The following is a 22668-nucleotide window of genomic DNA, read 5'->3' on the forward strand; positions in this document are numbered from 1 at the left end:
ACTGTGTTGGGTCAGTACACTACTGTACGTCCAAAGCAAAATCTCCGATCTGCAGTAGCATGAGTAGCAGTGACCAAGGTGATGAGTGCTGAAACGTTTGACTGTTCACATCTACACTTGACTGTGTCACACGAAGCTTGACTCTACCCACAATCCTTCACGTCTAACCACAGGCATATATTTGAATGGCTGAAAGGCAGCTGCTTAGCTGGTTATTTCAAAATTAAGAACAGAAATAGCTTCCGAGTTACTACTATAGATTACCCCACCCACGTCTCCGGCCCTAATGTTTACCACCAACCACTGATCTGAGAAATGCAGCCTGTAGGTCAAAGAAAATGTTGCACGACTGGCACTGTGGTTAAACACACAGTTAAAAATTACTTGTTTCATCTTTTAACCTTTTTGCTGAAATAATGCCTTTAAGTCAAAATGACAGCATTTATGACAATTAGACAATCATGAAAGCAGCAAATTGGAATGGCTCATAATAGATCTTCATTGTGAATATTGATTGACAGTACAATTTTGAATGACCGCACGCCACAGCAACAGGTAAGGTCAAAGCGGGTTTGTGTACGTGTACAGTGTTATATATATATATATATATATATATATATATATATATATATATATATATATATATATAATATAAATTATATATAAATATAAAAAAGTATAAGTCAAAGTATACAAGTATAAGTATCTGTCCATATATATATATGCAAATATTTCTTAAATATATATATACATATATACATGCATGTGTGTATTTATATATACAGAATAATTATACATAGTACACACACATATATTATGTAAACACAAACTTTTATTTTGAATGTGATTAATCATTTCACAGCCCTAAAAGAAATGTATATTTTGCATAATGAACATTAAGCCGGTTTCAGCCAGTTTTTGTATTGTGATTATTGTGATCTTTCCAAAATGTCAGCAGCTTACTGTAATGTGATCATTTGTGTAATATATACAGTAAATACATTTGAATGAGAAAGAGAGTTTTGTGCTTAAAAGTAATGTGACAAAACAACTTAAAGTGAAATTTTGGTGTGAATTTTGTGTTGTTGTGGAAAATACCCTAAATGCTCCTTTCTCATAACACTGAAATAAAACAAAAAACATTTTAATAATACTTGACCATTATATCTCATCCCTTGCATCATGATTGTTTTTGCGTGTATGTGAGTTGATTTAGAATTATAGGAATGCTCAGTTCTGGTCTTAGGTGTGCAAGTGTCAACAGCCAGATAAAGGATCTTTGTAAAGCTGCATTTTCTATCTGAACGAACTCTGTGGTGTGTGGAACTCGAACAAGAACCGTGTGCCCTCCAAGTCCCGCTACACAATGTGTGTCACAGCTCAGACTGGGAACAATAGAACAGGAACAGCTGGGCCTATCCAATCCTCATCTGTCCATTAAAAGGTATTAATGCTGGCCCATAAACCTCTTTAGAGATGCCACAGCGCAGAACGTGACAGACTGCACTCCATTTAAAGGCCTCGCTCTTAATTATGCAAACACACTGCGAAACTGTGTGGGTTAAAGGAACGTCTGTGATATTTTGAGGTGGGCGTTCATGTGGGTCATATGGAAGGTATGAGTTGGCAGGGTGAGTGTTTATTTGGGGTGATGCATGCACACGTGCTGGTGTCAAACCCACGGTTAGGTGGAATCAAAGAAAAACGTTACCAACATTCTTTAACTGTTCTCAAGTACTTCAGCTAGCAGATAAACCAGCATCATTTCTGGTACGGTCTTAAAAATTTGATAGTTTTAAAATGTTATAATTTGGTAGCACTTTACAATAAGGTCTCATTTGTTAACATCAGTTAATCCATCCATTAACTAGCATGAGCTAACAATGAGCAATATATTTTTACAGAATTTATTAACCTTTGTTAAAGTTATTTAAAAATATTCATGTTAGTAGTTCACGGTGCACAAATGTTCTTAATGTATTAGTAAATGTTAAAATTAACATTAGATAAGATTAATAAAGGCTGTAGAAGTTGTATTCACTGTTCATAATAACTACTGTAATGTAGTTAAACAATGTTAACAAATGAAACCTTATTGTAAAGTGTTACTGTTAATTTAATATTTCTTTAACTGGTCTGAGCCGTGCACTATTTTGTTGTTGTTGTTGTTTTGTCATTTGCACAGGTTAGACATCACTCACCTTGCAGTTTTAGTTCTAAACTATGTTGATTCTAACAGTCCAATCATGACTAAACAAAGTTTAAGATTCACCTACCACAAAATATGAATATTTTGTGCCAAGATTCAGAGTGATAGAGTACAGGCAAATTAAACATGAATTGACTTTTTTATATGCTAATAATAGCAATATTAGCATACAGTACTTGCATTTTGTAATATTATAAGACCATTTATTTAAACAATGTGAACTTTATTTCTACACATTGTTCTATGACATGAACAAACCTTTAAAAATAATTACCCTTTTTCCTTTGCTTTAACATAGTATTTTTTATTTGCTAATGTTTGTCTTATTAGTAACTGATTATAAGTTTTGATATTTTAGGGTGCTTTAATATGGAAGCTTATTTCCGCCACAGAATAAAATAAAATAAATCAGTTGTGTGATATAAAGTCGAAATTGTGTGTTATAAAGTCAGAATTGTGTGATATAAAGTCGCAATTCTGAGGAAAAAAGAATTATAACTCACAATTGCGAGTTTATTTCTTCCAATTCTGACTTTGTAACTCGCAATAGCGAGATAAAAAGTCACAATTATCTTTTAAAATGTTTTATTCTGTAATGGAAGCTTCCATACTAAAGTCACCATGAAATCAAAACTGACAATTCTTCTTTTTTATGCAAAGTTGCAGTAAGTATATATATATATATATATTTAAAAAAATTGAATTGAATTGATGCGCTTTTGTAATATTGGCGAGGGCAGGGCATTCTCTCACATGAGATCACAGCAATAGCAAACCACAATCCATCTATCCATTAATTCCCCATGGACAAAATCTCCTCCCTCAGATACACGTCACAATAGGGAAGAAAAGACTATTGCAACTTCCATTACATGTCGACTTTAATAAGTGTGTTTAACATCATGCTGTGCTTTAGTTGATAAACCCCTTTTAGAGAAGTTGACTATTTTACAGAGACATTCAGACATGCCTTTAGCTATTGCGTTGTCTCTTGCAGCATCCCACCTTGAATGTTGCATTTTTAAAATGGTGAATTAAGTTTAATAAGTTTCCTTATGAGTCACGGCCTCCTCCATTTCATTCCATCAGAGCGTCGTTTTCTTTGACACTTCTAGCAAAGAAATTACACTAAACAAGCACAGAACCAGAACTGTTGAATTCCTTCCTGTTCTCATTACTACATGATGCCGTTTCACCCTTCATCTACCTCTAGAGCGTATAATACTCATTCAGACTATGCTTGTTGGAGCCACAGAGGTCTGGTTTAATGAAAGTATAGGTCCTGGGTTCTCTTTATTATGCAGTAGGAGTGTTTCAGGCCTGCTGAGTTACTCACTCCAAACATCTTTGATGTGCAGCAACCGACTGACACTACCCAGCAGGCCCTGGGCTTAAAACGCTGACCAGTGGGTTTCTCTTCTTAGACAAAAAAAAAAAAAAAACTTCGGAAACACGAAGAAAAGAGAGAGACCCAAGGGGCATAGGACAGTAGTAAGCAGCTACACTATTATAACGTATGGCACATGTGACTCACTGAAAGGTCAAAACCCAAACACACACACATTCCGCAGAGTCTAATCACTTCAGTATGTTTTAGCTAGCCCACATTACCTCACAAAAACAGATACTCGCTCAGAGTCAAAAGCATACACACACTCACACATTTCCGAGTCAGTTTTCTTTCCACAGAGAAGACACCCTACACTGACGTCTATCCAATTTATATCATCCAATTTATACATTATATCACACATGTTTACTAAATGAAGACATACAAAAGACCTTTCCTGCCCTAAATATGTATTTGGAATTTTTGCCCATTTTATTTTCTGATTTTGGGCAAATCTGTGTAATTATATGGAAGAGATTGAAACATGGGGTGAAACATTGAAACTGTGTAAACAGAGCGGAGCACAACACGTAGCCATATTAGCCAAAATATTGAATACATCAAGAAGCATGGGATGGGAATATAAAACCAATTTATTTTAGTGTAAGTGTGTGATAATCAATATGCAGAATTTATGTTAACTTATAACACAATAATAAATTATTATTGGACAATGATAAACAATAATGCACATTATGCATTTACTAATCACATCAAAAGGACTAATACTTCTTAAATAACTAGTTATTTTAAGATATGTGTTCAAAAAATTTATTTTAACATGTCTGTTACGCCAACCTGATCTCATAAGAAAACATAACTATTTTACAATTTCATATGAATTCATATGATGTGATTCATACAGAAACACAATTTTTAGGGGAAAAAAAGTAAGCATGAAGGTCCAGCCCAAACCAATGCCTAAACCGCAAATTGTACGGAAACCGTACGTATGATCGTACGATCTTCTTAGCCATCAATTTGCAAAAACTTTAAATGGTTACAAATAGCCTTGAGAGTGCAGGGCTCCAGACTGCGACCAAATGGTCGCATTTTGCGACCAAAATTTGAGAGTGTGCGACTGAATTTTTCATCCAGTCGCACATGTGCGACCAGTAAATTTGTTTTGTTTTTACACGTTAAACGGAAGGGGCGCGTCAATGAATCCGGAATGTGTGGCAGGCCAATGAGTGTGAGAAGAATTGGGAATGGCCACTGTAACTGGCTAATGTGTGGAGGGGGAGGGTCCTAGAGATAATCGAGCGCGCGTAAACGTCCGTGGGAAGGAGACGGAGACAAATATCAATGTCACAGACACAGCCGGATGATGATTCAGAATCAGAGGTTTGTGAGGTGATAAAGGCCCGAACCCACCATTTTCGGGAAGACTGGCTGCGAGAATTCAGCTGGTTGAGGTACTGTAAGGAGACGAACTTAATGAACTGCGAATGTTGCAGTCGCTATCCCAGAACTGCGGGGAAAACGAAGTTTGCAGACAGTGCAGGCACTTCGCAGTTTAAACACAATATGCTAGTTAGACACATTCTCAGCCTCAAGCATAGAGTATTCCGTGACATGTTAATAAATCAAAACAAAATGAAAGCGGAAAAAAACTGCGCTACTCATTTCTGCGTCACGGACCGTTTAATAGTTCGAACCAATAATAGACAGCGCAGAGCTTCTCTCGCCAGTCGCGGGCGGATCTCGATCACGCAACACCGTCACATCGTGGACATCCAGTGAAGAAATCCATTGAGTTCGCGACAGAATTAATAACATCGTTGCGAGATCCAGTGAGAAACATTCAGATTCAACGCAGAATTCTCTGTTATAAACCATATCAGATCAAACAGCGCTAACGTGGAAACCAGGAGAAACATGTGCCATGAACGAACAAGTTATAGAAGGCTTTAGGTCCACAGATCAGCAACATTCACCATGGATTTAATGTAGTAACACTAACTGTAACGGTATACTGTGGTTATAACAGTAGCCTACACATATCTTTTTCCAGCACTTCAAAACTATAATATCATATTTAAATGTTATTTTTAATGTGTTGACCAAAACATTTTTTGTTCAACCTTTAAAGATTGTCTCTATTTATAAAACTAAAAGTTTCAAGAAGTAGGAAAACTCACACTTATTTAAAAAAATAAATAAAATTAAATTACCATTGTAAAAATAGCTGCTGAGGGCGCTTATTGGCTATTTTCAATCCCTAATATCTATTTTGTCACTCATTTTGCTATTGAATTAATATTAAGACATTATGAATGATAATAGTTCAAGTTAATTTTATCTACACCTCAAATTAAGCTCAGTGCTTTGTCATCCCACAGTGCTACCAGATACTTTCTGTAGAACTTAGTGCCGCTGCCCTCAAATGTTAGTCTGGAGCCCTCTGAACTTAAAATAAAACTGCACATTGTAATTTCTGTACGTTAAGTCTATTTATTATCAAAGCATTTGTCAGTAATACAGTTATTTTTGGGGGAAATGTGAATAATTGCATTGCAAGGTGATTTAAGATGTGCCCCTAAATTTTCTGCTTGCGCTCCTAAAATTTTAAGTCAGGGGCTACAGCGCTCCTAATAAAAAAAGTTAGTCTGGAGCCCTGGAGTGTGTTGGTTACAGCTGTTAACAGTTAACCCTATACATTTCTCTCGTGAATATAAATGTCTGTCAAGTAAAAAGTTGAGTAAGCAACACATTAAGTAAATGACTTTTTTTGTGTATTTCCTTTTAAACACACAGTAGTATAGTTTCATTGGGTCCTATTCTTTGGAGCCCCACAAAAAAAGCATAAAAGTGTAATTATTGGTCAAATATTTGGTCAAACTGATTAGCGTTCTTCTGTATCTCTAGTTGTGAATGTTGGATTTTGAAATAGTGTAAATCTTCAGTGAGTTCAGTGGGTGTAGATTGAGGTTCGCCAGCCTACAGCTTATCACAGTGTTTCACACTCACCTGTATTTAGAGCACAGCACGATCCTTATTTCCTCCACATTGCTTTGTGTTCAAAAGAGAATCCTGAAAGAGAAACAGAAAGAGAAAAAGACAGATTAATATTACATTTATGATGTGATAAACAGCTTTATGGTGCGCTCTGATCTGGATTATGGACCTGTTGTGAAGAAGAACTGCCAAAAAATAACAAAAAAAATATGTCAATCACTTTGGGACAGTTTAATCACAATCAACCTTGCTATATCCCCACACTCAACAGTATTAGCTGCTATTTTTAGGGACAGATTACTTCATAGTGATGGTCCTCCTCACCCACCCAGACAGAGTCGAACACGTCGCAAACAAATGTAGCTCTAGTCAAACATATCTAGACTTCTGACTATCTGTAGGTCTGCACGCTATCAATTTTTTACAATTTTCAAATGAACTTATCGTCAATCCAATGGTGCACCCGTGGGAACAGTCCTTATCATGCTCCAGTTCACCAGATGGTTCATTCTGACAGTCACAATGTCCCAAACATCACAAAAGCTAAAGAAGCAATGCTCATGTTAGCAAGAATCTTGAAATTGTACAAACCTCTTGCCATTTTTGAACACTAAAGCAGACATCAATTGGTTCTGGGTTCTGATTTTTGAGCCAATGGAACCCACCTTCAGAAGATCTACTTGTTCATTTTATTATTTCGCTTTTCTTTCTTTTTTTCTAAAGATAAAAAAAAAGAAAAAGAGTTGAACATTTGTAAATTAAGCTTACCCTTTCCTTATATTTACATTTACATTTACATTTATTCATTTAGCTGACGCTTATATCCGAAGCGACTTACAATTGCTATATATGTCAGAGGTCGCACGCCTCTGGAGCAACTAGGGGTTAAGTGTCTTGCTCAGGGACACATTGGTGTCTCACAGTGGATTCGAACCCGGGTCTCTCACACCAAAGGCATGTGTCTTATCCATTGCGCCACCACCACCATATACCACTTATATTTTCTTGTAATAGCCAGCCATAATTTTACATAATTTAAAGTCATTTAAAGTCCGCCAGTGGTGAAAATCCAGCTTTTAATATTGTTTATTTGTCTATGTGGTGTATTTAATATGTTTTAAGACAAACCATGTACAAATCAAGTCAACAGCATTGCTGAGTATTTTCTCCTTAAAACTGCAGTCTCAAAAAGTCACTCCAGTCACCCTACCACCTGCCCGCTTGACCCCATCCCCTCACACCTTCTACAAGCCATCTCTCCCACACTTCTACCATCACTCACACACATCATCAACTCATCCCTCCATACTGGCACCTTCCCTACAGCATTCAAGCAGGCTCGGGTTACTCCACTGCTGAAAAAACCAACGCTAAACACATCATTTGTAGAGAATTACAGACCTATCTCTCTCCTACCATTCATTGCGAAGACACTTGAAAGAGCTGTCTTCAACCAACTAACATCCTTCTTGTCTCTAAACAACCAGCTGGATGTCAACCAATCTGGCTTCAAGAAAGGACATTCAACTGAGACTGCATTACTGTCAGTCACAGAAGCCCTACGGATCGCAAAAGCTGCTTCCAAATCTTCAGTCCTCATTCTCCTGGATCTGTCTGCTGCCTTCGACACGGTGAATCATCAGATCCTTATGTCCACCCTCTCATCACTGGGCATCACAGGAACTTCACTCCACTGGTTTGAGTCCTATCTCACAGGTAGGTCCTTCAAGGTCGCATGGAGAGGTGAGGTATCCAGAGCACATCAGCTGACCACAGGTGTTCCCCAGGGTTCAGTTCTTGGTCCCCTCCTCTTCTCCATCTACACCACATCACTGGGACACATCATACAGGCACACGGTTTTTCCTACCACTGCTATGCTGATGACACGCAGCTCTTCCTCTCCTTTCAACCAGATGATCCCACAGTAGCTGCACGGGTCTCAAGCTGTCTGGCGGACATCTCCACATGGATGAAGGAACATCACCTGCAGCTCAACCTGGCAAAGACTGAGCTTCTCGTCCTCCCTGCCAATCCATCTCTACAGCACGACTTCACCATCCAGCTAGAGTCATCATTAATCACCCCATCAAGATCGGTCAGAAATCTTGGGAGTAACGTTTGATGACCAGCTGACCTTCACAGATCACATTTCAAAGACAGCTCGATCATGCAGGTTTGCACTGCACAACATCAGGAAGATCAGGCCTTTTCTAACTGAGCATGCAACACAACTTATCGTCCAGGCCCTGGTCATCTCTAGGCTTGACTACTGCAATGCTCTTCTGGCTGGACTTCCAGCATGTGCAACCAAACCCCTACAGATGATCCAGAATGCTGCAGCTCGGCTTGTCTTCAACGAGCCCAAGAGGGCCCACGTCACTCCTCTGTTCATCTCTCTGCACTGGCTACCTCTCGCTGCTTGCATCAAGTTCAAGGCACTGACGCTTGCTTACAGAACTATCACAGGCTCAGCTCCCTCCTACTTTCACTCACTCCTACGAGTCTACATCCCTACCAGACACCTACGATCGGTCAACGAGCGACGTCTCGTGGTTCCATCACAGAAAGCCACAAAATCACTTTCCAGAACATTCTCATTCACAGTTCCATGCTGGTGGAACGCGCTCTCCCCACCCTCATCCGGAATGCAGAATCCCTGACAACATTCAAAAGACAGCTGAAAACCAATCTCTTCCGTGAGCACTTTACCTTATAAAAAAAAAAAAAAAAAAAAAAAAATTCCTTTCCCTTTGAAACATCACTTATCAGGCTTATGCTACTCTGAATAATACCTGAACTTCGTATTTTGAGCACTTCTTGCGTTGTTGTTGCTTTTGCCTCTTTATGATGACTCGCTGAATTCAGTCCTAATTTGTAAGTCGCTTTGGACAAAGGCGTCTGCTAAATGACTAAATGTAAATGTAAATGTAAAAAAACACGGTTGGAAATCGCTGGTGTTTCTGACGCCACAAACTACTTTGTAACCAATCAGGTCAATGTGTGATCGTCAACGAGTGGATCTCTGAGCTGCTGTGAGTGAGTGGAGGCGGGGATAATTTATTCATAGAACCGCGTGTACTAAATGAAGCAAGGGTTTAGAGTTACATTCAAGCTATTTTAAGGCATGAAGAATAAAACATTTTCAAGGAAAAAACTTTAAAATACGTAATTTTACTCACTACAGGGGGACTTTAAGGCCCGTTCACATCAAGGACAATAACTATAGCAATAGCGATAAAGTTCTAAAAATCGTTCTGAATATAAAAGAATAGTAGACTCCTCACTACAACTATAATGATAATGACACAGAGAAACAATATAATTGGAATCACTTTCAGAACCATTTTTCCAGTTGATCAGAGCCAATCAGAATCCATCCTGCTTTAAAGTGCTTGAGCATTTAAAGCTGCAGAAGACAAAACTTACATAATTTACACAAGTTTGCACTAGTGTTAAAAGATTGTGTTAAACAGAATTGTATTAAGAAGTTTTCAAGTTATTATAACAACAATTCATCAAATGATGACCAAACAATGGAGAAGAGCATAATAACGAGGAGAATATCCAGACGTGGTGTCGTCAAGAACATTTTACCATTTTATAGAGCCTAGGTAGGTGCCGGGTTTACTGTGGCAATTGTGTCAGATCAAGATCATTCCTACTGAAATCACATATTCATATCTAGAGAATCCACAAACATCCCCAGAAGCGCTCATTGTATCAGTCGGGTAACTTTGTTTCCCAGCATACTGATGAAAACATGTGCACTGTGCCTGCCAATCAGATTAAGGTTTGTTGCTCTGAGTAAAAACTTGCTTTTTTTGCAATGTGCTTGAAAAGATATGATCTGTGAGTGTGATGTCAGATGCTGAGACTGAAACAAAGGCCTAACTAATGTACTTCACACAAGACTTAAGAGAGCCATAACACTGCAGGCTATAACTCACCACAAAACACACACGCAAAAGCAAAGCACAGTTGACAGAAATAAAATTAACCTCCAAGGACAGCTTTTTAAAAAAAAATTTAGAACAAACCCATTTTCTTAATTAGGTTTGAATATAGGCAAAATACCCATCTTGGTATTCAACAAGATGTAAGAGACTGTGACAGTAAATGGATCTTTGTTAAATGAAAAGTCAAAGATAACTATAATGGAAAGCAATGATGCCTGATTTGTTCTGTAATGCTGGGCTATCAAGATTTAATTTAAGGGTTAATACACCCATAAATGAAATTTGGCAAATATTACAACAATTATGTCATGTTGTTCCAAACATTATCTTCTGTGAAACACACAGGTAGAAAAGACTTTTGATGTACCGTAGCTCTTCTATGTTCAACGTAATTGTTCATGTCTGTTTAGCTAAAAATAAATATCCTGCTATGTTCACTTACAAGAGAACTCAAAATTCAGATGGAGATCAGATGTTGTGCATGATGACAAAAGAAATATACAAGGGTGTTTTCCATGTCATAATCATGTTCCTCTGTATTACAATGCACAAATTCCAAGTTCCATTCACATCAAAGCTTGTATAACATGTTCCACCAAGAATGTGATTTATTCATCCCAATGTCCATGTCCATTAATGAATTTTAGGAAAACATCTGAGCATTTGTAGACATGATGTTACTTCTATTGTGTTGACACTTTTTATTGACTATCATCATAAGATTGAACAATACTTTTTTGAGAAGTTTATGAACGCACTGTGGTGGAGACATTGACAAAAAAAAACTCTTGCAAAGAGAGGCGTTTGGAGGTTTAATTTACAAACAATGTCTCCTATAGGGCTTAATTATTATTGTGGATTTCGATTTTTCATCATTTTTGTAAGAGTGAGTGTGAGTGTGTGTTAATATGCACAATATTTATGAATGGCATGTAGCTATGAGGTCTGTCGCATGAAGCCAGTTTCAGCTCCTGCGAAAAGTTTGAGCAAACTCTGTTTTTTCAGGCTCTAGAAGGTGGACTGGTTTTTAGTGGTGCTCATGGCAATGTTAACTTATGCTACACGGCTAACCTGCTAACCCAGAGCAGGTTTTATTCTGGGTTAGAGATCGCAAACCTATTTTTTTAGAGGACAACATTTTGAGACAAAATTGCCCATCTTTTGGTGCATATTATGAATTATAATTATGAATAATTAATATAATATATTCATATAATTATATTAATTGACAATTAATATTATATATTGATATAGTCATATTTTTTTTCAGATGCCTTCTCAAACTCTCGCTGCAGCAGCAGTGTTTATTCCTGCCTTGTAAATGCATTTAAATTCATGATATTTTTCATAATGATTTCTTAATCTCTTCTGTGGATTGACTGTTCGATGTGAAAACCTGATCATACTCATTATTATGTATAAAAAAAAAATCTCTGAAAAGCAGTGAGTTGGTACACTGAAGGCTGCTAGCCAAAACATGTTTATTATTTTATCCCTGTTGTGATTTAAAATTATTATTTTATTTTTTTTAAACATTCTAAAAAGGACAGACCTTTTTTAAGCTACAAAAAAAAAAAACCACACAAAAAAAACAGACGAACAAATTAACAAGCTATTTTGTAGCAAGATCTGCATGAAAATTATTCAAAAATTTGTTTTCGAACTAATTTGTTTTAAAAATAAATAAAAATAATCATGATAAATTTGAATGAGTAAACTTTTTTATTTTATTTTTTATTTTACCTTTTTAATTTTTGGGTGAACTATTCCATTAATAACCAAGAAAGAGAAAAAAAGTTATGTTTGTAGCCAAGAACCTGTCTGGATTCAGACCCAGCAATGACATTATGACCTGACAGCATGTCCCACGTGTTGACATTTCACATTCTTTAAAAAAAGTCACCAAAAATATGATGGTGTGCTGCCTTAATTTTCGTTTTTAGTCACAAAAAAAAAAAAAGAAACCAAGACAACCTTATGGTTCAGAGATCTTCAGCCAGACATCGTATGTGTGGAGCAGGCAGAGGGAAATCTTTAATTGAGGGTTCAGTTGTATTTTTAGAACAGCTTGGATATAGGCCTAAACTAAATGAAGCGGCTCGCTCTGTACGCCTCACAGAAGGGAAAACCTTTAATTTTCTGCCTGTTACACAAAGACGGTTTTGTGAGTATGTGCATCGGACTAAAAGTAACGCAAATAAAAATAAACTGGTACTCGAAAAACAGAAACTAGACTCAAATACATGACTCCAAACCTGACCTGAATTATATTACATTTTTAGGGCATGGTAAATATATATTAGAAACCCTTTAAAACCCAGCAACAGATCCTTCTTAAATCAATCTATCTGAAAAGGACGGACGGATTGATAGTGATCAAAAAAAATTCAACATTTGAAATCACAATTACACTAGTATGTGTCAGGCTGTCTGCCATTTATTCAGTCGCCTTCGCTCTAGGTATAGTGAACTCCCAGCATGCACTACTCTCTTTTTCTATCCTCGATTTGTCCTTCTCTCCCCGTCTCTATCATCATGTGGGATTCTCGTGAAGATGCAGTCCTGAGGGTGTCGTGCATTCAGCTAGATGCAAGCATTCACTCACACACACACAGACTCTTTATGTGTCAGAGAGAGGGCAGCTCAGAGGAGAGAGAAAAACGAATCTCACATTCAAATGAATGTTATTTACTGACTGATAGTGGCATGGCAGGATATTCAGTGCTGAAGGCACAAAGCTGCACTGTTGCCAGTAAACAACACATACGCACATGTATGAATGATCACAGCAAGACAATTCACAACATGAATTATGCACAAAGAACCTCCAGAGACCAGAGACATACAGATGTCTTTTGTTTGGGTCTGTACAATATAAACACTTGACGTAGCTGAGCTCAACAGGAATAGAGCATTTCATTAATTCCTGTAACGCACCAAAATTCTCGAACTGAAATTCTGGATCCACTCTGATGAAAGCTGAAACGGTAAATGAAAATGCTCATTCTAAATTGGCCTTTGTTTTGATTAATCATTTCTATTAGTTACTTAGTGTAGTTATGTTATATGCTTGTGCAATGTTGATCAATGTAATATTGACTTAGAACTTACTATTTCAAACTGATCTCTTGCTTTTTTGGCACAAACTATAGATAAAGAGAAAACAGAACATCAAGGAACTCTCAAACCAGTTTATGTATTCCATGTGATGTAGTGTTAGCCACTGATATAATGCAGAAAAGTGTATGTGTACAATCTGTTTGAGAAAGGGAAATTATTACAGGTCTTTATTAACCAGCCAGCAAATATATGCATCCATATTTTTTTCTGTGCATGCATTATTGATTCATAAGAGAGTGGACAAACAGCAATAACGAGAGAGCGAAAACACTTAGGCCTGAAACTTACTCTATGCTATTGTGTCAGTGCATTTAATAATGAAACACAAGTGTGCTTGTTAATAAAGACCTTTTTGAAAACTTCCTGGCTATTCAGCATTTGGGTTCTGTCCACAAAACTTGACAGGATCTCTATGCTTGACCAGTTGACAAGTGGCCAAAACCCTTCTAAAACTATCGAACTAGAACAACCTGACCAGTGTAAAAACAGATGGACCAGTTGACAACCTCCGACTAGTTTGAGGTGTGTTTTCAGTTTAGAGTAATAGCCTACTTATGCCTAGGGCTGCCCTCTAATACTTGACTAAACGTTAGTTGACTAGACGAGACTTAGTCGACCAAAATTGTATCAGTTGGTTAGTCCAAAAAAAAAAAAAAAACGTATGGCGAATTCACGCAGTCCATGAGGGACAGATCGTTAACTGTGGTTCTTTGTGGTAATTACAGTATCATCCATCGACCTAAAATATGGTTTATCATTTGAAATGTAGTAGTAGTAGCAACTTTACATGGCTGCTTGCTCTAATGTTAGCCTAGATAAATGTTCGCTATTATTAGGCACATATCCAAGTGTTTGTGCTAAGTGTGGAAGCTAAAGTATTAGCGCTCTTACTGCAAAACATTGAGGAGCCGGCGCGATCACTTGCATTTTCTCCTGATAACAGCGGAAATAACTTAAAATACTCCGTCATTTTTGGTCATATAGATAAGAGTAATACATAATTTGAAACTGTCTACTTTTGTGTAAACTCACAATAACATCAAAACGTTTTGCTTTTGTGAAATAAAGAAAACAATCAGGAAGCAATTTCTGCCGTCTCAGTCTCCATGAACTGTAGTGCTTCACAAAAATAAACCAGTACTCACTCAGAGTAACCAGTAGAACTCAGAGCAGAGGCCTTACAGACATGAGAAATAGATCCATTGAAAGCTTGAAAATGTCTATTTTTAAATGAACCAATTCAAAATGAAAAGTAATACTCTCTGCTTACGTATCCTTATCCGTATGATAGAGGCACGGCACTAACTATCCTGTGGAGACGGCGAGTCAGCATCATCAATTTCATCTTTGAAACCGACACGGACACAGAAAACACTAGTTTATTCAGATAATTAAAATGTCTCCTTGCTATTTTTTCCCGACACATTCATAATCATTGTTTTGCCTGTGCTTTGTGGCAAGCTTTATGTATGTGCTTGAGCATGGTAAGTAAATACTCCAGAAAAAAAACAAATGTAATTTCTACATTAAAAGTTAGTTCAGGCAATAATTAAAAAATCTAGTAAATTCTATATTAGTTCTCAATTTAAGCTTGTAGAAAATAAAACGTAACTATCAACATTATAAAATTTGAGGTTCATTCTCTTCTGCAAGAGCCAATGATGTTCATTCTTCTGTTATGCAGCAACTTTGAGCTTCAGCAAGAACCAATGACGTTCATTCTCATTCAAAACATTTTTTTTTCAGCGTAACATCCTTGAGTTCTCCACACTCACAACTACCTTCCTAATAACAAACAATGTAAATACAAAATTCATTGTGCAGTGAGCTTCATTGATGGTATTAGGAGTTTTTGAAGAGTGCAGAACTCAGTCAGTCAGCTCGTGCTGAACTCAAGTGATTGACCTGATTATAAAGGGAGAGCTCACTCTTGCTTTCTGTATATAATCCATTCACATTTTGAATATCGAAGTTTTTTCATTCTGTTAAGTACGTAACCATATTTAAATGCAGGATTGAATCTGAAATTGCACTGATTGACATTGATAACCAACAGAAGGGATAAAAAATATGTAATAAATAATATATAAATAATATATAATGTGTTAACTTAGTATTACTATTATTAATTAACACTTATAATAATAAAAAAAAAATGTGTGTACGCATTTGTGTGTACACACATTTAGATGCCTCTTGGCTTTCCACCACGTCTGTGGTTGTACTAAAGAAATGATGCGCATTTTAACTGCAGCTGAGCATTCTAACATGTTCTATACATCATTAAAAAAACCATGTTCTTTACATCATAAAAGCAGTTGTTTTTTGTATCTTCAGGCTCGGCATTAAAAATGACAGTGTGAAAGACCAAGCAAACCAAGACTAAATACAACATTTTCTTTTTGTACCGGACCAAAAGAACCATATACTACAAGTGTGAACACACCCTTAGTTTAAAGTGTTAATCCACACATATGCAATTAATGCCTACTATTTAGCCAATGTTTTGTGCCCAAACACACAGGGTGTTTGATAAGAGACAAAACGTGGCTCTGATTGTGTGATTCAGCTTTGTCCTGGGGACTGTGAGGAAGCAAACTGTTCCAGCTAATTGAATTCCTTCAGAAAGTCTGCTCCCCAGACAGCAATCACAATCAGCCAGTAAACACACTGTTATCATGACACACCATATCACTAAAGCGGCACTAGAGCGGCAAATCTGTCTCCTTTTTAATATTTTGAATTTAGTAGGCTAAGCTTCCCAACAAGACATTTGATATACATTTCGCCCCCAGACCGTCTAATTTAATCCAGACACAAGAACACCCTAAACTGCGATCATATTTGGCCATCAACTGTGTGGATGATTGTTTAACTAAACCATGCAGCACAGAAAGAACTTCAAGTTTTAAAATTGGTTCTCAACAAACAAAAGTGTTACACCCCCAAAGCCTCAACTAGATTTTTTAAACATTAATTCTGAACAAATTACAAAGTCAAACTCATTAAGGATAACAACTTGGGTTGTCACATACAGCTAAATATTATACACATAGTAGTTTGTTACAATTTTTTTCCTCCTAACTGACTGTTTACATAAAGCATTTTGACAAAGAAGGTAATTTGATCATTTTCATTTGAACATGCAATGATACTGAGATAGACTGAGATAGACTGGAAATTTCACAGAAAATTTCACAGAATAGGAACATGTGGTCGAATGGTATTTTTACACAGAGTTTCTGAACTTCTTCTGAAAATGATGTCATGAATTATTACACAACTTGTGTGCAAACACACCATGGCATGAAGTCCAGAAATACACACTACACCGTTTTTAGAGAATCTTGCTGAGAAAGTTAAGTTAATTAAACTATCATGTTTATAGCAAACTGCCTGAAAAACAAGATCTGACAACGCAAGAAGACATGTTAAATACGGTCAATGGGACAGCACGCTTAATATTCCCTGGCCAAACATTTAACATTTTCATTTGCATACTTATGTAAAGTATGTTCCTGGCCTAAGGCAACAAAGTGGCCAATTGTTAAGCGTCTCTATGGATTGGATGATGGTCTCTCTCAAAGAAAAGGCTTACGCTCCCTACGCAAGGGCAGAGCAGTGCACTGTGGGCCGTGGTGATATGTGATGAGCTCAGCAGAGGCTGGGAGTGGTGCAGCTGAGACGAAAAAGAGTCTAGCACTCTAGACTTTCAACTGCTCAAACACATAGACTGAAAGAACAGCTGGATCAAAAGATGAATACCTCTAAGATCCAATTTATCCTTAAAAAAAATTACCAAAATGTTATATTATTCAACTATGTTTGATTTATTTAAATTAATCCAATCAAATCCTGGTGGTTTTTAAGTCTTATACCATTTCCAGCTAAATATACATAACAGTATGGAAGTTAAATGCATCTTGAGCAAAATAAGCAAGCCAGGGCTCCACATTATAATTCGAAGTTAGGCTACATGTTTCTACCACAATACCATGGTTGAGAAGCGGTTTAGTGGTTGTGTTTTTTACATTTACATTTAGTCATTTAGCAGACGCCTTTGTCCAAAGCGACTTACAAATTAGGACTGAATTCAGCGAGTCATCATAAAGAGGCAAAAGCAACAACAACGCAAGAAGTGCTCAAAATACGAAGTTCAGGTATTATTCAGAGTAGCATAAGCCTGAGTAGCATTTTTTTTTTTTTTTTATAAGGTAAAGTGCTCACGGAAGAGATTGGTTTTCAGCTGTCTTTTGAATGTTGTCAGGGATTCTGCATTCCGGATGAGGGTGGGGAGAGCGTTCCACCAGCATGGAACTGTGAATGAGAATGTTCTGGAAAGTGATTTTGTGGCTTTCTGTGATGGAACCACGAGACGTCGCTCGTTGACCGATCGTAGGTGTCTGGTAGGGATGTAGACTCGTAGGAGTGAGTGAAAGTAGGAGGGAGCTGAGCCTGTGATAGTTCTGTAAGCAAGCGTCAGTGCCTTGAACTTGATGCGAGCAGCGAGAGGTAGCCAGTGCAGAGAGATGAACAGAGGAGTGACGTGGGCCCTCTTGGGCTCGTTGAAGACAAGCCGAGCTGCAGCATTCTGGATCATCTGTAGGGGTTTGGTTGCACATGCTCCTGTCTGCCTCGCTGTCTGCTGTGAGTTTGTCTGCTTCGGTGCTGTAAGCTCCGTAATAGCCTCGTATTAGCCTCGTATAGCCTCGTATTTCCTTGTTTTGAACCATCATTTACTACAATTTCTAGTTGTTTATACTACTACTAAATACAGCTTACCCAACATCGCTGGCTTCCGTTACTACTAACACAACACGCTGGTAATTCGCTAGCCTGTTAGCGCCACCCGTGCGCTCAGCTATTTTTATTTATTTATTTTCTCTCGCGCCTTTGAGTTCATAAAAGCTCAGGTGAGTAAGAATCACTCAACAAACACGGTGAGTAAAATCTTGTCCTGTTATTATCATGCGTCGCGTCTGAATGCGTTGTTGTTTTTGGAGCTCTATCGATTTGATTTATAATTCTTGATTTTTCTCTTTAAACTCGCTTACAACGAAGATTTTCTACTTTTCCTCACTGAGAAGCACTACTGCCAAGCGGCAACATTCTAATCTGAAAAATGAAGCCTACCCGGAAGTGCGAAAAACTGCAATACATCGAAAATCCGCTAGGGACAGGTCCCAAAAGGGAGCAAATGTCCATACACCCCTATGTTAAAATGTCCGTTTTCACAGCATAAATTCATGTTTTTACAGGTTGGTCCCATGGACTTTTATTGTATTTTTCGATAGGTTCCGAGTGCCTGACAACTGTGAGGGGGGTGAATTTTTTTCTAACTCGTTAGTTTAGATCGTATTTAGATATAAAATGTATGACAAATAAGGGCGCGATTGACAACTTGATTGACAGCTGACAACGAGCATAGGCTGCGCCGAGTGGAATTCCTGAAATTTGACGTCTCGGCCATGATCTGACACAACAAATCATACCTGTAAGTTATCCTTTCTGAACATTTGTATTGAAATATGGCGCCGCCCATACCCCCCATAAACGGCCTCAAAACCGTTCTTCAGAAGTCTATGGGTGACGTCACAGACGCTTTGTCCATATTTTTTACAGTCTATGACTACTGCTCAAACCTCATTGTTACAACGCGGACTGTTGAGCAGACGCGTCTCAAGCCTATTAGTGATCCAACGCTGCATACTCTTAAAGGTTACGTCCGTGGATCACGGCTGAACGCGTCTTCTCCACACTCACTTATAAACAAACATTTTTTATTTTATTTTTTGCCTATCGTGCGTCTACTCTACACCCCTACCACTAAAAAAAAAAAACTAAAAAACCTCATAGTTACAACGCGGACTGTTGAGCAGACGCGTCTCAAGCCTATTAGTGATCCAACGCTGCATACTCTTAAAGGTTACGTCCGTGGATCACGGCTGAACGCGTCTTCTCCACACTCACTTACAAACAAACAAACTTATAATATAAATTAGTATTAATATTGATAGCATCACTGGTAGCTTCGTTGCTAACTTACTGTCCATCTGTTAAAATGGCGAATATATCAGATGTAAGTAGTCTACCGTTTGGTGCAGGTGAGGACACATTTGAGCTGCACGCACTGCAGTCTGAGCTGGAAGCTGTTGAGAAACAGATCCACAACCTTTTATTGAGACAGGCCGAGCTGAGAGACCGGTGTTTGGCTCTTGAAACATCACGTGCCGATGCACACAAATCAGTGTTTAACGTTACTAACCCGCTGACTCCGACCGCGTCTACTCCGTGCGTTCCTCAGCATCGGTCGCAATCAGCCATGGTCTCGTTCACTCCGGCTCCAACACGCCACCACGAAGCCTGGGTGGTTCCGCAGCGGAAGACGCGAGTCAGGTTTAGACCAAGACTTTCTCCGACCCTCCCGGTTTTCGAGTTATCCACACAAAACCGCTTCTCCCCTCTACGCGAAACAGAACACGATGCTGTGATCATCGGCGATTCCATCGTTCGGCACGTACACGCTACGTTAGGTAAAAGTAAGGTGCAAAGTCACTGCTTTCCTGGTGCTCGTGTTTCTGAAATCGCTGCTCGCGTTCCCGAGATCCTGAACGGTGACGAGCGCGTCGGAACTGTGGTCCTGCACGCGGGAGTGAACGACATCAGGCTGCGCCAGACGGAGATTCTGAAGAAAGACTTCAGGAATCTATTTGATACGGTATGCAGCACATTGCCTGAAACAACGATCAGGACCGCTGATGGACCGCTTCCCACGTACTGACTAGGGCATGAAAAGTTCAGCAGATTATTTGCGCTAAATGAATGGTTAATGTCATGGTGCAATGAGCAGAAACTGCTCTTTGTAAATAATTGGAATCTGTTTTGGGAGCGTCCTAGGCTTTTCCGTGCTGATGGCTTACACCCAAGCAGATTCGGAGCGGCTCTTCTGTCAGATAACATCTCTAAAAAGTTAAATACCCTTTGACTAGTAACCAAAAGTCCAAATCATAGTCTCTGCTGCTCCAATTCAACTGATATAAATACTAGTGTAGAACATTGCATAGAAACCGTGTCTATTCCTCGTTTAGTGAGATCAAATAATAAATCTAATGCAGGATCTAGGAAAAATCTAATTGTTATTAAAACAGAAAATGTTGCTATTAGTAAACAAAAACTATTTCTAAAGCTAGGTCTTCTAAACATTAGATCACTCACACCTAAGGCAGTTATTGTAAATGAAATAGTCACAGATAATAGCTTCGATGTACTTTGCCTTACTGAAACCTGGCTTAAACCAAATGATTATTTCGGTATTAATGAGTCTACTCCTCCTGGATACTGTTATAAGCATGAGCCCCGTCTGATTGGTCGTGGCGGAGGTGTTGCAACCATTTATAGTGATATTCTAAATGTTACTCAGAAAACGGGTTATAAGTTTATTTCATTTGAAGTACTTGTACTAAATGTTACGCTCTTAGATGTTAGAAAAACATCACTATTATCTCTAGCCTTGGCTACCGTATATAGACCGCCAGGGCCTTACGCTGATTTCCTAAAAGAGTTTGCAGATTTTCTCTCAGACCTATTAGTCAATGTCGATAAAGCATTAATTGTTGGAGATTTTAACATACACGTAGATAATCCAAATGATGCGTTAGGAGCTGCGTTTACAGATTTATTAAATTCATTTGGGGTCAAGCAAAACGTCATCGGACCAACACATCGTCTTAATCATACACTCGATTTAATTATATCACATGGAACCGATCCAACCGATATAGATATCATTCCACAAAGTGATGAAGTCACTGATCACTACATGGTAACTTGCATATTACGTACTGCTGTAATATGTCATGCAGCGCCGCGTTATCGACCAGGCAGAACAATCCTTCCATCCACCATAGATAATTTCTCGAATTGCTTATCTAATTTGTCTCAGCTGCTGCCTGAACCCAAACAAACAGATGAACTAGAAGAACTAACTAGCACTATGAGCACCATTCTCTCTAGAACATTGGATGTGGTTGCACCTATTAAATTAAAAAAGGTCAGAGAGAAAAATAAAGCACCATGGTATAACAATACTACGCATGTTTTAAAGAGAGAAACCCGTATTTTAGAGCGTAAATGGAAACAAACTAATTTAGAGGTCTTTAGAATCGCGTGGAAAGACAGTATGTCACGTTATAAAAAGGCCCTAAAAGCGGCCAGGGCTGAGCACCTCCGCAAACTAATAGAAAACAACCAAAATAATCCAAGGTTTTTATTTAACACCGTGGCTAAACTAACAAATAAACAGACGTCACCCGAACAAAATATCCCGTTACAGTTCAGTAGTAATGATTTCATGAACTTCTTCACTGAGAAAATAGAAAGCATCAGAACCACAATTGTAAACGTTCAATCTTCAATCGCGCCTTATAATTCAGCTTCAATTATCACCCCGCAAGAACAATTACAGTGCTTTACAACTATAGAACAAAAAGAGTTAAATAAACTTATCACTTCATCTAAAACAACAACATGTTTATTAGATCCTATACCAACTAAACTACTGAAAGAAGTGTTACCTGTAGTGGAAGAGCCTCTCCTCAATATTATTAACTCGTCTTTATCTCTAGGTCATGTTCCAAGAACATTTAAACTGGCAGTTATAAAACCTCTCATTAAGAAACCACAATTAGATCATAATAATCTAGCAAATTATAGACCCATTTCAAATCTTCCATTTATGTCTAAAATATTAGAAAAAGTGGTGTCTGCTCAACTGGGCTCTTTCTTGCAACAAAATGATATCTATGAAAAGTTTCAGTCTGGATTCAGACCGCATCATAGCACTGAAACTGCGCTCGTTAAAATCACAAATGATTTACTTTTAGCTTCTGACCAAGGCTGTATCTCAATACTAGTTTTACTTGATCTTAGTGCTGCGTTCGATACTATAGATCACACAATACTCTTAGATCGACTACAAAATTATACTGGTGTTCAAGGACAAGCACTAAGCTGGTTCAAATCATACCTATCTGAC

The 22668-nt window shown here is 37.9% G+C and overlaps 1 protein-coding gene across 3 annotated transcripts in view; it reads right to left on the minus strand.

Moving 5' to 3' along the window:
- The window catches only part of fynb (FYN proto-oncogene, Src family tyrosine kinase b), a 119527-nt gene that overhangs the window by 79702 nt on the left and 17157 nt on the right, over nucleotides 1–22668 (minus strand). For all 3 annotated transcript variants that reach the window (XM_082148484.1, XM_082148486.1, XM_082148485.1), the window contains exon 2: nucleotides 6570–6632. The gene's annotated coding sequence lies outside the window, so the exon portion shown is untranslated. The remainder of the gene's footprint in view (nucleotides 1–6569; nucleotides 6633–22668) is intronic.

Source organism: Leuciscus leuciscus, assembly GCF_965113295.1.
Source record: "Leuciscus leuciscus genome assembly, chromosome: 19".
Lineage (NCBI taxonomy): Eukaryota > Metazoa > Chordata > Actinopteri > Cypriniformes > Leuciscidae > Leuciscus > Leuciscus leuciscus.